We start from the raw sequence: 14,686 nt of genomic DNA, 5'->3' as shown, positions 1-14,686 counted from the left end.
CAAATTAAGACAAATTTTGTGACTGAGTTCCATGTTAGACAATATACTTTCTGGTACAGGTTGTATTACTTTTCATCAGTACTGAACACTAATATAACGTACTGACTGTATTAATAATAGATAATTATTCATCAATAAAATATATAATGGTTCCTACATTAATAAATATACTATATTTTTCCTATGTTATAATACTAAAGAGCTTCAATGAGAATGAGGACATTGAGATGCCCTGTGTTTGTAAAAAGCGCCTGAAATGCTTAGAAATTCAATGACATAATGCTGTCTTTTTAAAAAGTGTGATGAAGCTGAAAATCAATGTTTTCCAGTGCGAAATGCGATAACAGAATGTCCTAGTCATTCTGCGTCACTCTGGATATTTGGTGGGATCTTCTCACCGTAAGTTACCCCCACAATCCTTGTGATTCAAGCATCAGGGTGCCCAGGATGATGTCAGAATTAGGAGGGTGAAGGTATCTCAGAAGATTACATAGCTGGAGGTTGGTTACAGAGATAAGGAGGGAGGTGAGGCCATGGAGCGATTTGAAAATAAATGAGCAAATGTTAAAATGGAGGTGTTACTTCACCGGCAGTCAGTAGCGGGGGGGGATAGTGAATGGGACAGTGTAAGTTAGGACAAGGGCAGCAGAGCTTTGAATGACTACATATTTAAGGAAAAGTTGAACAAGGAAGCCCATTTTCAATATACAAAATAACTCCAATAATTTTATAATATTGTGAATATTGATTGCTATTAAAAGAAAAAGAGGATGACAGATTCTCCCAGTAGTTTAAAGGGTACAGGCATCATTGAGTGTAAGACTGAACCAGATTAGTGCCAGGTTATCTGATGCTAGCTAGGGTGGTGAAGAAGTGGGTACAAAATTAACCTTAGTCAATTGAGTCCAGCTGCAACTTTACATTAGCAGTAACCAATCATGTCTTGAAAAAAAATTGTTCCATACCGAACTTTGGGTGAAACAGTGGCACAACTAAAGGGGTTGCTGCCTCACAGTTCCACAGAGCCAGGTTCAATCTTGACCTCCAGTGCAGTCTGTAAGGAGTTTGCACGTTCTCCCTGTGATGGTGCAAGTTTCCTCCCACTTCCCAAAAATGAGCGGGTTGGTAGGTTAATTGGCTATGGTAAATAGCCCCCAATGTGTAGGTGAGGGGTAGAATCAGGGAGGAACTGATGGAAATGTGAGGAGAATAAAATGAGATTGGTGTAAATGAGTGCTCGATGCTCAGTATGGACTCAGTGGACTGAAGGACCTGTTTCTGTGCTGTATCTCTCTACGTCTCTATCGCCAGTGCCTGTATAACACTGCCACAACCAATATTTGCTTACTATATTGGGCTTTCTAAGTTTATGAAGGAATTGTTTAGCTTCACCCTGTGTGCTTTATGCCAGCTAAGGGGACGTGGCCAGGATTCAGCACCTCCACTCACTCCAATCTCGGAACTTTCCAACATGTACAGGGACTGGAGCCCAAAGTATAGGCTGATGTTCCTGGTGAAGTACTGAGGGAGTTATAGAGTCATAGAGTGATACAACACGGAAACAGGCCCTTCAGCTCAACTCATCCGTGTTGACCAAGGGCCCGTATCCCACGAAACCTTCTCTATCCATGTGTATGTCCAAATGTCTTTTAAACCTTGTAATCGTACCCACCTCCACCACTTCCTCTGGCAGCTCGTTTCATACCCACCATCCTCTGTGTGGAAAAACTTGCCCCCCTGGTCCCCTTTAAATCTTTCCTCTCTCACCTCAAACCTATACCCTCTACTTTTAGACTCCCCTACTCTGGGAAAAAAAGTCCGTGACCACCTTATCCACTTCCCTCATGATTTTATATCCTCTGTAATGTCACCCCTCAGCCATCTTCACAACAATCCCAGCCTATTCAGTCTCTCTCTATACCTCAAGTCCTCAAGTCCTGGAAGCATCCTTGGGAACCTCTTCTGCACCCTCTCCAGCTTAATCACATCCTGCCTATAGCTGGGCGACCAGAACTGCACACAATACTCCAAGTGTGGACTCACCAATGACTTGTACAGCTGTAACATGATGTCCCAACTTCTATACTCTGTCTGATGAAGGCAAGCGTGCCAAGAGCCTTCTTCACCACCCTGTCCACCTTTCAAGGAACTATGTACCCATACGTCTCAGTCTCTCTGTTCTACAACACTCTCCAGGGATCCATCATTCACTGTGCATGTTCTGCCCTGGTTTCTGAGCTGTTAGATGAAAGGGTAAAGAGAGACCTTCAGGTGAGCATGGTGCTCTATAACCAAGGAACTGCTTTTTGTAGTGTTATAATGTAGGAAATGTCACAGCGAATCTGTACACAGGAAGCTCCCAGAAACTATAATGTGATAAAGGCCAGATAACCTGCTTTTCATGGTGTTGGCTAAGTGATAAATATTGGAGGACTGAAAAAGGGCAGGAGTCCCTTGCTCTTTAAAATGGTAAAAAGGGATCTTTCTCATCCTGAGAAGGTAGGGCCAATCCTTTAAGCGCCTCTAACATTGCAGCATTCCCCCAGGTAGCATCAGGATAAAGTTTTAGGCTCAAATCCTTGGAATGGGACTTAAACTCCTCAGTGGCATGGAAATGCTACCCTCAGCATACTATGTCTTTCTACCTTCCTTCCCAGCCTGTACCCTTGTGATGACTCAGAGGGTGTAGAGCATACTGGGAGGAGATTGCCCCCACATCCTGGAAGAAGACAAACCCCAAGTACTTGAACGAGAGTGGGAATGGAGATGGATTACACAAAGCACAGAGAAAAACTCAGGTCTGGACATCAATCTGACATTTGTTACCATCGCAATTTTACCAAAAAAACTCCTTGCAGCTGGGACCTTACTGAAGAGCTATATCCTTAACAATCATCTCCCTCAGGTCAATAGGACAAGAGGAACATAAAGGCTTTAAAGAGACTTTAGAAATCTTGGTGTGTCTTTAATATTAAACATAATATCCATCAAAAAAGCAATGGCACCACATCAACACTCATTACTCATTCCCAATATCAACCCACTTCCAAAAAACTGTATGTTCAGCTGCACAAACTATTACTCATGATTTAAGTGGAGTCTCATTAATGAGCCATCCCACTTTAAAAACAGAACTAATAATAAGACGTTCTCTTTAAAAGTGACTCTGATGGAGTGACTCCCTCCTGTACAAGGTTCCTCGGGAGGGCTCCACCTGAGATGTTATCTCTCCAGTAAGGGTCCTTTCAGTGAAACTCTCTTTTATAGAGGTCCCGTTGAAGATGTCACCTTCTGAAAGCGGCTTCTCTAAAAAGATTCCTAATTTTTTTTGACAGAGGCACTGATGTTGAGACTTGTTATTTAAAACAGGATTCACCATCAATATGCCCCTCCTTAACTTCGGGAAACATGACTGGTTCAAAGGGGATTACCTAAGGAGACATTTTCCTGGAAATTGATCATTGATCACCACCATTAAATCCATTTTCCCTCTGAATTTCATTCCTTTGAAGTCAACAGAACTGAATTTTGGAGCAGATCACAACACACTGATGCTACTGTAGCATGTTTAATGTCAAATGAGGGTGTATTTCTAGGCAACTCCTTAAAAGGGGCACATCTTTTTGCAGCTACCATAAGGCAGGAAGTACAGAAGCCTGAAGTCCCACACCACCAGGTTCAGGAACAGCTACTTCCCTTCAACCATTTGGTTCTTGAACCGACCGGCACACCCCTAGTCACTACAGTTTAGCAACACTATGACCATTTGGATCACTTTGCATTAAAATGGACCTTGATTTTATGTTCTAATCGTGTTCTTGTAAAAATTGTGTATAATTTATGTTTAGTTTATGTTTTTCTTGTGAATGCTGCTTATCTGATGCTATGTGCCTGTGATGCTGCTGCAAATAAGTTTTTCATTGCACTTGTGCATAGATGTACCTGCCATTTGGCCCATCAAGTCTATGCCAGCTCACAGACCATTTCTATTCCCCCACTAAATTTCCTCACAACCTCTTCACCCCACATGCCCATGAACTCCTCCCAGATTCTACTCTTACCCTCAGACGTGGGGTAATTTACAGTGGACAATTAACCTGACAAGTCACACGCCTTTGTGATGTGTGGGGGTGGGGGGGGGAGGGGGAAGAACCAGAGCACCCAGAGGAAACCCATGAGATCACAGGGAGATCATGCAAACTCCACACGGACAGCACTGGAGGTCAGGATTGAACATGGGCCGCTCAGCAGTGAGCAGTGGCTCCACCAGCTGTGTCACTGTGCAGCCAGAAACATATCTATTGCAACGGTGACTTAGAAGCAGCCCTCGATGTTCAAATGTGATTACAAATCCCTGGTGCTCTGAAGTTCAGGCCAGTGAAGTAAGTGCGGCCAATTCAGAGACAGGTACTCGACATGTGACCAACCACTGCAGGGAGGAGAAACCAAAATGAGTTCAGTGTGAGTGGGGATGGCGGTGCTGCTGTTCTGATGCTGGACTGCAAATCCAAAAGGTGGCACTGATAATTCAGAGAAAAAGATTCAATTCCCACACCAACATATTGAGATTTTGAATTTGACTGCAATCTAATCTGGGCAGCACAATGGTGCAGCAGTTAATGCTGCTGCCACACAGCTCAGGGTTCAGTCCTGACCTGGAGGGGAAGTTTGCACATTCCATAAGATATAGGAGCAGAGTTAGGCCATTTGGCCCATCAAGTCTGCTCTGCCGATCGATCATGGCTGATTATTTTTCTCTCAACCCCATTCTCCTGCCTTCTCTCTGTAACTCTTAACCCCCCTACCAATCAAGAACCCCTCAATCTCTGCCTTAAACACACCCAATGACTTGGCCTCTCAGCCCTCTGTGGTAATAGAAACATAGAAAACCTACAGCACAATTCAGGCCCTTTGGCCCACAAAGCTGTGCCGAACATGTCCCTACCTTAGAAATTACTAGGCTTACCCATAGCCCTCTATTTTTCTCAGCTCCATGTACCTATCCAAAAGTCTCTTAAAAGACCCGATCGTATCCGCATAGGGTTGAATTCCACATGCATGTGCATAATGAATTCCACAGATTCACCACCCTCTGGCTGAAGAAATTCCTGCTCGTCTCAAAGAGACATCCCTTTATTCTGAGGCTGTGCCCTCGGATCCTAGACTCTCCTACTAATGGAAACATACTCTCCACGTCCACTCTATCCAGGCCTTTCTGTATCCGGTAGGTTTCAATAAGATTCCCCCTCATCCTTCTGAACTGCATCGAGTACAGGCCCAGAGATGTCAAACACTCCTCATATGTTAAGCCTTTCATTCCCAGGATCATTCTTGTGAACCTCCTCTGAATCGTCTCCAGAGCCAGCAGATCTTTCCTTAGATACAGGGCCCAAAATTGCTCACAATGTTCAAAATGTGGTTTGACCAACACCTTATAAAGTCTCAGCAGTACATCCTTGACATTCCCAGTGTAACTGCATGGATTTCCTCCATGTGCTCTGACATCCCAAAGGTGTGCTGGTCAGTTAACTGGCTATAGTGTAGATGGGTGGTAGGACAATCTGGGTACATGAGAGGGAACAGGTTAGAGGGATATAAGCAGGGAAATGGATCTGATAGGAATGCTCTGAGAGCCAGCATAGATTTGATGGACCAAATGACCTCCTTCTATGTCTGAAAGAATTATAAATATGAGAATTATTATCAATTTAAAAACAAAATCTGGTTTACAACAGAAAAGGGGAATCTGTTGTCCTTAGTGCATTTATATAGCCTATAACAAAATTCTACAATACTTCACAGGAACAAAGTTTAACACCAAGCTGCTTAGAGATATTAGCAGCACTGCCTAAAAGCTTAAAAAAGTAAATCTTAAAGGAGTTTAATTCAGATAAATCCAAGGAGTTGCACTTTGGTAAGATATACCAAGGCAGGACCTACACCATGAATGACAGGTCCCTCAGAAGTGTTGGAGAACACAGAGATCCAGGGGTACAGATACATTGTTCCTTGAAAGTGGCATCACAGGTAGACAGGGTGATGAAGAAGGCATTTGGCTCGCTTGCCTTCGTCGGTCAGAATATTGAGTACAGGAGTTGGGACATCATGGTGCAGCTGTACAAGACGTTATTGGAGTATTGGGTACAGTTCTGGTCGCCCTGCTACAGGAAGGATGTCATTAAACTGGAGAGGGTGCAAGAAAGATTTACAAGGATGTTACAGGGACTGGAGGGCTTGGGTTGTAAGGAGAGGCTATATAGGCTGGGACTTTTTACCTGGAGTGTAGGCGGCTGAGGGTTGACCTTATAGAGGTTTATAAGATCATAAGAGTCATAGATAGGGGAGGGGAGTCCAAAATTAGGGGGCACAAGTTTAAAGTGAGAGGGGAAAGATTTAAATGGGAACTGAGTGGCAACTTTTTCATACAGTTGTTGCTGAGTCCATGGAATAAGTGCCAGAGGAAGTGGTAGAGGCAGGTACAATTATGACATTTAAAAGGCGTTTGGACAGGTACTTGGATAGGAAGGGCTGAGAGGGATATGGGATGAACACAGGCAAATGGGACAAGCTCAGGTAGGCAACTTGGTCGGCATGGATGAGCTGGGCTGAAGGGCCTGTTTCTGTGCTGTATAGTTCTATGGCTCTATGAAGAGAGAGATCCAGGGGAAAAATTCCAAAGCTAATGGCAGATCGCCAACAGTGAAGCAATGAAAACTGGGAATACATGGAAGGCATGGAAGGAATACATTGGAGGAGCACAGACCATATAGGGTCGTAGGTTTGGATAATCCATGCCTGAGGATCTTTGCTTATGCCTTGAGGCTTCACAGTGGTGCAGGTAGGACCAGCTGCTGTCTCATAGCTCCAGAGGTCTGGGTTCAGTCCTGACCTCAGGTGCCATCTGTGTAGAGACTACATATTCTCCTTGTGACCCCGGGTGATCCAGTTTCACCCCACATCCTAAAGACATGTGGGTTGATATGTTAATTGGCCACTGTAAATTGCCCCTAGTCTACGGGTGAGTGGTGGAATCTAGGAGGTGTTGATTGGGAATGGGGGTGGGGGAATAACAAAAATGGAATTAGTATAGAATTAGTTTAAAATAGGTGCTTGATGGTCAGCATGGATTCAGTGGGCTGAAGGGTCTGTTTCCGTGCTGTATGACTCTATTTAAACCATCTTGGGAATAACAATGCAGAAGCAGAGACATGTTCTGGAGCCAATAGATCCCTCTCCAAGCTTCTCCTCCCCAACCATAAATCCTTGAGAGAGAGCATCAAACAGTTCTGATGTAGGTAAGGAGCATCAAGTGGGCCAAAGTGTGAATGTAAAAGAGGGAGTTAAAAAAGGACACATTTTCCGAGAGTATAGAGCCTCAGTGAATTTCACATCCATTGCCCATGGTTTTCCATCTCTGGATAGAGAAGTATGGGCTATGATGCACAATTTTCCAACGTTACGTAGACATTCCTATTTGGCCCAACTGATCCATACCGCACGAATCTTCTCTCGCCCTGCCTACCAGCATAACCTTTCACTCCTTTCTCCCATTTTCTTTTAAATTGAAAGTATCCTGACTGGTTGCATCACGGTCTGGTACAACAATTTGAATGTGTAGGAATGTAAGAAGCTGCAGAGAGTAGTGGACTCTGCCCAATACATCACAGGCACATCCCTTCCCACTATCTACAGGCGGTGCTGCCTCAAGAAAGCAACATCTATCATCAAAGATCCCCATCATCCGGGCCATGCCATCTTCTCACAGCTACCATCAGGCAGGAGGTACAGAAGCCTGACGTCCCACACTACCAGGTTTAAGAACAGCTACGTCCCTTCAATCATTCGGTTCTTGAACCACCCGGCAAAACCCTAATCACTACCTCAGTACAACACTATGACCACTTTGCACTACAATGGACTTTGTTTTTTTTTGTTCTAATTGTGTTCTTTCTTGTAAGAATTATGTATAATTTATGTTTAGTTCATGTTTTCTTGTGAATGCTGCTTATCTGATGCTCTGTGCCTGTGATGCTGCTGCAAGTAAGTTTCTCATTGCACCTGTACTCACATGGACTTGTGCAGATGACAATAAACTCGACTTTGACTTTGAATTTGATTCACGGGATGTGGACAGTGTTAGCAATGCCAACATTCGTTGTCCATCCCTAATTGCCCTGAACTAAGGAAGAATTAAGAGTCATCCACATAAGTCTAGGCCAGACTGGGTAAAGATGGCAGATTCCCTTTGCTGAAGAACATTAGTTGACAGGTGGTTCTTTCATTATCTGCTACTTTCGTTATTACCATTACCGACTAACTTTTAAAAAATAATTCCAGATCTTGCTTATCCTTGTGGGAGACAAGGTACTGCAATGAAAGTGTGCTCTAGCAAACTTACCCTGAATCCACTTTATCTAAAACATGACTGTATATTCAAAAAGTATTTGGGATTCAGCATTCCTTGTGCAGCTTGTGACGAGCAGACAGTTTAAAACTATCCTTGAAATACATTCTATTTATTGCACAATGCTGGTAATTTTACTGCCCCCTGATGTGTAGTGAAATCAAAAATGATAATTGACTGCATTATATTATATTCTGACAGCTGTAGCTCTTTCCTAACCTGGTCTAAATCCCTCTCTCCACCTCATAGCCAACAGGATCTGATCCGATCAATTGGTTTTTGAATTGTTGAACAAGCAAAACTACATTTTTGTTATATGGGATTATAAAATGAGCTAATTAGACTCCCTAGTACATTTGGACAGATCAAGACAATTCCCTGCTCTGCTCCATGGGATTATCTGGGATTTTTGATCAGCATTTTGGGAATTGCATGCTATAATTCCATCCATTTTTCCATGGAAATGCAAATCAGAGGCCCTGGCAGTACCAGGTTTATCAGTTGCTCGGACCCATAGAGTAGAGAAGCTGCACAATTGTTACAATGAACGGTTACCAAAGAATATCTCACCACTGAGAGTGCTGGAGCAGTTAGTTCAAAGCCTGATTATACCACTGAGTACTGCATTGAAGGTTGAAGATCTCCAGTACAGGGAGAGTTGCCGCATTGATCTAACTCTTGAGTATACTAAAGCCAAGAGGTATAACTGCACCTTTAAGAGACCATCTCACACTACTTGGAATTCTGTAAAGGGCTTAAAGTCAGATTTACTTTCGATCCCAACTGCTTCCTTCTCCTAATATTAGGATTTCAGAATCTTGCCAAGCAACGAAAGCACCCAGAACTCCACGATAAAATTAAGATTTTCAGTTCAATCTGAAAACACTAAGGAGTAGAAATTCTTAATGCATTGTCTGTGTTAAATTTGTGATATTGCATTGTTCCAAAGTTCAGTTTGATTGATCAATGAAACCACATTAGGATGTGGAGCAGAGCTCACATATGTTAACACAGAGAGAGTTTAGCACATGCGACAGAAGATGATATTCAAGCCTTCTGTCCTTGGTGAAATTTCAAGAGCAGTACTTGAATTGTTGGTTGCAAATTTCCTACATTGCAAAAATAGATTATCTGGCCATTGCTATCTGTGAGGGCTTGTTGCAAACAAATTGATTGTGAACTTTCTGATATCACAACAATGGTAACACTTCAAAAGAGTACTTATTGTCTGTAAAGTACTTTAGGACTTGCTGTGGTTGAGAGAGTTGCTATGGAAATGTATCTGCCTTCCTTGGCCTTGACTGGGGAAACTGGTGTATGTCTTCTCCATACCATTACTCCTTGTTTAGTGGTCTCAGTTATAAAGATCTCCAAATATCTACACAATACCTCAAGCATTACACAGATGGACTGGATAACATTTAGCAGCAGGAGAGTTCGAAGAGGTAAAAAGAAAGTGTGCTGAGGTACATTAAACAAGGGTTTAAATGGGAGGGGAGATAGTCATGTGGGTAACAGAAGGGGTTTAAAGTTATTTGAAGAAAAGTATTGAAATTTCTGCTTCCCTGATTGTGGAATGAATAAACCTAATGTACTCTATCACAACTTCCTTTCATAAGACAGCCCAATGCACTTGACAGCAGCATTATTGACATCAAAACCACTGTTGTAGGCCGTATCTCAAACAGCAATGAGTCGGAGTACAGGAAGGAGATAGAGAGCTTAGTGGAATGGTGTCATGACAACAACCTTTCCCTCAATGTCAACAAAACTAAAGAGCTGGTCATTGACTTCAGGAAAGGGGGCGGTGTACATGCACCTGTCTACATCAATGGTGCTGAGGTCGAGAGGGTTGAGAGCTTCAAGTTCCTGGGAGTGAACATCACCAACAACCTGTCCTGGACAAACCACATGGATGCCATGGCCAAGGAAGCTCACCAGCGCCTCTACTTCCTCAGGAGGCTAAAGAAATTTGTTTTTTCCCCTTTGACTCCCGCCAACTTTTACCGATGCACCATAGAAAGCATCCTATCTGGATGTATCATGGCTTGGTATGGCAACTGCTCTGCTCAAGACTGCAAGAAGCTGCAGAGAGTCGTGGACACAGCCCAGCGCATTACGGACACCAGTCTCTCCTCCTTGGACTCTGTCTTTACCTCTCGTTGTCTTGGTGAAGCAGCCAGCATAATCAAAGACCCCACCCACCCGGGACATTCTCTCTTCTCTCCTCTTCCATCGGGTAGAAGATACAGGAGCCTGAGGGCACGTACCACCAGACTTAAGGACAGCTTCTACCCCACAGTGATAAGACTATTGAACAGTTCCCTTATACAATGAGATGGACTATGACCTATGACCTCATGACCTCACGATCTACCTTGTTGTGACCTTGCACCTTATCGCACTGCACTTTCTCTGTAGCTGTGACACTTTACTCTGTACTGTTATTGTTTTTACTTGTATGACATCAATGCACTCTGTACTAACTTGATGTAACTGCATTGTGTAATGAACTGACCTGTAAGATTGGTTTGTAAGACAAGTTTTTCACTGTATCTCAGTACAAGTGACAATAATAAACCAATACCAATACCAATACCAATACCAATACCAGAGAAGGAGATATTATAACAGCTGCCCAAACACTTGGACAAAGAGACACAAGAGACTGCAGATGCTGGAATCTGGAGCAACACACAATCTGCTGGAGGAACTCAGCAGGTCGAGCAGCATCTGTGGGAGGAAAGGAGTTGTCAATGTTTTGGGTCAAAACCCTGCACCAGGACTGCATGAGACTTGACGCAGGGTTTTGACCCAAAATGTCGACATTTCCTTTCCTCGCACAGATCCTGCTTGACCCGCTGAGTTCCTCCAGCAGATTGTTTGTTACTTGGTCAAAGAGGTAGGTTTAAAACACCGCCTTTAGAGGAGGAGAGATGGAGGACTTTAACAAGGACATTTCATGATTGAAGACACTGGGTGCTATGGTTTGGGCAAAGCAAGTGGAGTTTGGACATTGTCATCATAATCATGTAGCTGTGTGTAAGCTCGGAATATGTTAGTTAGACATAAACAGCATGCAAAACATGGTATCTGGGGAATAGTGAAGCGTTTCCAGCCAGAACTATCCATCACCCACAGATAATACCCACAGGTATCAGCCACATGTATCAGCTTGCTGATTTACCAGTCATTATATCACCAAAACTTTCATTCATTAATTAACATTGTCTTTCATGGTACACTGGAAAGGTTGACTAAATGCCACCGTTTTGCCTCTAATTGTGCTAAATATATTCAGAGATGAAACGATGGTAAATCGAAAGCAAGTCATAAAAGGGTGGTGGGGTGGGGGGAGGAGGTGAGAAAAGAAAGGAAACTGGGGAAAGGGAGCATTGAGGAAATTTTTGACCCAGTGCAAAACAAACTTTGTTAAATGATATCAGACATTACCTGAATTTCAATCTCTCGCTATTGCTGCAGTATCCAGTGAGATAAAGTAGCGAATATTTCGTTTCCTCGCACCCAGCACTAAAACCCCCAGTTCACTGGGGGCTAATCTTTGCCAAGTCACATCCGCCAGGTTGCCCCATTTGAAGCGACCCCTCCTGCACCCACAGCCCCCCCCCCCCCAATGTTACCCCCTGAACAACCAGCTCAGTGACACTTCCGGGCAGGCAAGATTGCCTCTGACCATTTTCACGAATGTACGATTGCTGCCAAGTTGATGTTATATTGGCTTTCTATATTGGCCAGCTAAACCCTACTCAGCGAAGAAGTTGAAACAGTGTGGTCATCAAAGAAATTATAAGCTTAACCCTGGCTGAAAAAAATAACTATATAGGCAGAACAGAAAGCCCGTCCTCACGTGGTTTGCCTGAATATTTATGAATCCATATTTAAAGGTTTTCCTATTCTCTGGGGAGGTGGCGGTGATTCCAGTATCGGAACCAGGGTTCTAATCAATGTGGCTTTAAGGATATTCATGGGTCTTGCCTCTTGCTGGCTGTTAATAGCGCCAGCCACCACGGCGTTCTTCGGCCACTTTCTACACAGCTGATCCCTTGGAATCTGTATTATCTGGATATTTTAAGTTGCAGGGCCTCGGTACATGACCTGGTCTAAAGAGAGGTAACACACACGCGTGCACACGCACACACACACATCGAGAAACACACAATGCACCGATTCTAAGCGTAAACTATGAAGTAAGAGATCCACGCAACCCATCAGTTTGAAAATACAAAAAGGCTTTTCCCAATCCGCTGAAATCTCTTCCCCGAGGCTATTTATATCAGGAAAAGGGCATTATATAATATATATTTAGAACGCTGCATTTATACAAGCAATGCACTTGGGTTGAAGAGCAATGGACGGAAGCCATTTATTTAATTATTTCCCCCCAACGTGTGAAAAGGTTCGGAGAAGGTTTACCATTTACCTTATCCTGTCACGTCCTGGAGACCCCCGCGAGCGTGGCTCCTGTGGCTGGGTCGGTGAGGCTCTCGGCAGGCGGAGGGCTTCCCGTTGGTGAGCGCAGTCGGTGGAAGTCTCTCTCTCTCTCTCTCTCTTTCTCTCTGTGTAGCGGATTTGCCTTACACCCGGGCCGCTGCCTCTCTTACTCAGGCACAAGGAGTGGAATAAAATGCTAGCGTCATCACCACCGGAGTGTTGAGATGATCAATCCAGCACAGATCCAAATAGAATTGTCTTATCAATTGCACACACACACGCACACACACACGCACACGCACACATACACACACACACGTACAATAACAATCATTTACATAATGTAACTAAATAACAGCAGCAAGGAGAAATAAACACACAGAGAAAATAACCAACAAAAAATGCAGGGGTAAAAAAAAACAACAGGAGTCTCCCTCCTCTCCTCCCCAGCCCCTCGCAACCAAATGACAGAGGTTTCCTTGCACTCGGGAAAGACACGATGCAGTTCCACTGGAGGGTAGGAACTAGCCAAGGTGCTGAATTCGACAGCGGTAGGAGTAGACCCCTCGCTGCAGAACAGCTGAAAACACGGGCTTATCTTGCTCCGGATAATTAAATCCTTGCGTTTTAATTAAACATAGTCCGAGGTTATTTATACGCCTCTGTTTCTGTACATATTTATTATGCTCCTGCGAGGGTTTTTATAGCAGTAAGACTCGGCTGCTGAAAGGGGAACTGCAGACCCCACCATCCCATACATATGTGTTTTTAATTACTCAAGCAGGAAACTACCCACCCCCTTGTTATATTTATCCACACACATCTTAACCTATCCGATTAACATTGCATTCGGCAGTCGACGAACAGAAAGAATTCATCTAATATCAGTCACTACTTGCTGTAGTTTATGTGGTGTGTGCCAGAAGCTGTTCTATACACTGGTGGCCCAGTTGAATGTGATAGGAGCTAGATAGACTGTCAGGAGGCGCCTCTTTCTTTGATGTTTCTAGAAATGCGAAAAGGGAAATGATTTGTTCGAAATAATTGGAATTAGACCTGGATCGCCAGGTAGACTGGAGAGAAAAATATCAGACCCGGTTCGACTGTGGTACATTCCATTTTGGTATTCACTAGTAACCTTTATAAAAGAGAACGTGCATGAGACACGTTGTGAAAATATATGCTGAATTTATAAATGCATATATCCATGTTATATATTTCTCTGCTGACATTTTCTTTATTATGGTATGAAATATTCTAAGGGACTATTGATAGTTATATAGTATCATGGATATTTGTGGCACAGCCTATCATGTCCACATCAGCCAAAAAACAGCTATTCAGAGTAACCTGACCTCAGCTCTTGGTCCTTAAGATCTGCAGGTCATGGCATTTTAAGTGCTTACCTAAGTACTGGATAAATGTCATGAGGTTTCTGCCTTTTTCAGCCTTCAGGCAGTGAGTTCCATGTTCTCCTTCAACTCCTCTCTAATCCTTCCACCAATTATCATAAATCTATTCCTCCTGGAATGCTATTCACCCAAAGTTGGCCACTCTTCATCTAAGATATATGTGATTGGGAGAAATGTGGCAGTTAAATTGTAGCTGGAAATATCCAGTCCAACAATCCAAAACTTTCTTCTTATCTATTAACCACTGTAAAACCCCAATAATCCAGCATCCTGGAAGTGACAGACCAGTAGATTTTCCAGACTATTGAATGTCATTCCTTAGTAATCAAATATTTTTATTTCACGCTTTTTTACACATTATGAAGCAGTATAATAAATTTTCCAGTGAACCCGGTGAGCTTAAAGGGGGCAGGAGATA

The 14,686-nt window shown here is 43.3% G+C and overlaps 1 protein-coding gene across 1 annotated transcript in view; it reads right to left on the bottom strand.

The window, feature by feature from the left end:
* Positions 1-13,419, bottom strand: part of tmem266 (transmembrane protein 266) — a 153,073-nt gene extending 139,654 nt beyond the window's left edge. Inside the window, exon 1 of the mRNA XM_052042769.1 lies at positions 12,846-13,419. The gene's annotated coding sequence lies outside the window, so the exon portion shown is untranslated. The remainder of the gene's footprint in view (positions 1-12,845) is intronic.
* Positions 13,420-14,686: the final 1,267 nt, after the last annotated feature.

Source organism: Pristis pectinata, chromosome 32 (genome assembly GCF_009764475.1).
Source record: "Pristis pectinata isolate sPriPec2 chromosome 32, sPriPec2.1.pri, whole genome shotgun sequence".
NCBI classification, from domain to species: Eukaryota; Metazoa; Chordata; class Chondrichthyes; order Rhinopristiformes; family Pristidae; genus Pristis; species Pristis pectinata.
This window is presented reverse-complemented; position numbering and strand designations above follow the sequence as displayed.